Below are 2,273 nucleotides of genomic sequence, written 5' to 3' on the forward strand. Positions count from 1 at the left end.
TTCTAAAAAAAATTCTTCCAGCAGCTCATCGGCTCCACGAAAACCGCTACCTAGAACTTTAACTTGCTCCAACTCTACCCATCACCATTACCACAGCTGCGTGATCTAGCAAGCCCTTTCTCCCAAGAAGAAAATCAACACGCCTTTCTAACCATGAACACAAATGCTAGCCCTGGCCCCGACGGCTTCGGCCCCCTCTTCTTTCACAAATACTGGAATGAAATCAAACACACCATCTTCCCGTTCTTCTCTGCCTTCCATGATCAAACAACTTCTCTAGATCGTTTCAATCGAGCTTACATGGCGCTCCTCCCAAAAACCCAGGCCCCAACTGCCCCAAATGCTTTTTGACCAATCTCCCTTCAAAATTGCACTCCAAAAGCGGTGGCCAAGGTTCTCACAAACCGAGTAAAACCTCTCATCCAACTTCTCATTCACTACGACCAAACTGGGTTCCTCCACGGACGCAACATAGCTAAAAAGTTCGTTTATGCCACCGACATCCTCAGTGCTTGTCACACTAGAAAAACTCCAACCATGGTCTTCAAACTCGACTTCAGGAAAGCCTTTGACTCTATCTGTTGGTCCTCTATTATAGCGATCCTTCAGGCAAGGGGCTTCCCCTCAATCTTTTGTGCATGGGTCAAAAACATCCTACACACGGGAAAACGACCATTCTCCTCAATGGTAACCCATGGTCTTGGATTCAATGTAGGAATGGTCTTAGACAAGGTGATCCTTTCTCGCCCTACCTGTTCATCATCGTAACTGACGTCCTTCAAAGATTGATCTCCCAGGCTTTCCGACCAAACGAACTCTGTCACCCTCTCAAGTCTAACGAACCTCCAGTAACCCTACAATATGCAGATGACACACTTATAATTGCCGCGACTAATGTTGCTGCAACCACAACACTCAAAAACACTCTCCACGATTTCACCCTTGCGACTGGTCTAGTAATCAACTTCCAAAAAACAACTTTACTCACCATTGCCACGGATACCTCCACTCAGAACAATATCGGTGCAGCTATATGATGTAGCTTTTCCTCCTTCCCACTAATCTACCTGGGCCTCCCACTCTCCCCTACCAAACTACCCTCTCAGCTTTCGACCCTATCATTGACAGCTTTCGGAAATTCCTCTTCGGATGGGTCGCACGACTGCTCTCCCGTGGAGTAAGGCTAACTCTGCTGACTGCGGTCCTGGACTCCCTAACCGTTTATTTCATGTCTATTTTTCGCCTTCCTAAGTCTATCCTAGTTAAGCTTGACGCCATTAGGAGGGCTTTCTTCTGGTCTAACGAGGAAACTTGCACGGGCGCAATTTGTTTGGTTGCTTGGGAAAACGTTTGCAAACCTAAAGAACTTGGTGGTCTAGGCATCAAAAATCTACAAATTTAAAACCAATGCCTGCTTATGAAATTCTCCTTCAAGCTTCTGCAACACCCGAATATACCTTGGACTCAGTGGTACCACCAAAGATATCCACTTGGATTGCAGCAAAAACTTCCAGGCCATCCTTCCTATGGAAAGTAGTAAACAAACAATTTCCCCTCCTTATTGACCACTCTTTCGTGATCACGTACAATGGTCTCTTGATACGTCCATTTTGCATCATGCTTTTATATCGATATTTATTGCATTATGGTCTGTTATTACACATTATGTCACAATACTTATGCCTATTCTCTCTTATTTTACAAGGTTTACATGAAGAGGGAGAATGCCGGCAGCTGGGATTCTAGGCTGGAAAAGGAGCAAATATTAGAGACCTATTCCGCACAGCTCCAAAAGTCCTGAAACTTCACGAAAGTTAGTTCCAGAATATATATAAAATACTGAGCGAAGAAAGTTCCAGAGGGGGCCCACACCCTGGCCACGAGGGTGGGGGGCGCGCCCTACCCCCCTGGGCCCCCCCTGCCTCGTGGGCCCCCTGGTGGCCCTCTGATGCCCATCTTTGGCTATATGGAGTCTTTCGTCGAGGAAAAAATCATAAGCAAGCTCACGGGACGAAACTCCGCCGCCATGAGGCGGAACCAATCTAGGGCTCCGGCAGAGCTGTTCTGCCGGCGAAACTTCCCTCCGGGAGGGAGAAATCATCACCATCGTCATCACCAACGATCCTCTCATCGGGAGGGGGGCAATTTCCATCAACATCTTCACCAGCACCATCTCATCTCAAACCCTAGTTCATCTCTTGTATCCAAACCTCAGATTGGTACCTGTGGGTTGCTAGTAGTGTTGATTACTCCTTGTAGTTGATGCTAGTTGG

This window comes from Triticum urartu, chromosome 5A (assembly GCF_056163025.1).
Source record: "Triticum urartu cultivar PI428250 chromosome 5A, HENAU_Tu73, whole genome shotgun sequence".
Classification (NCBI taxonomy): Eukaryota; Viridiplantae; Streptophyta; class Magnoliopsida; order Poales; family Poaceae; genus Triticum; species Triticum urartu.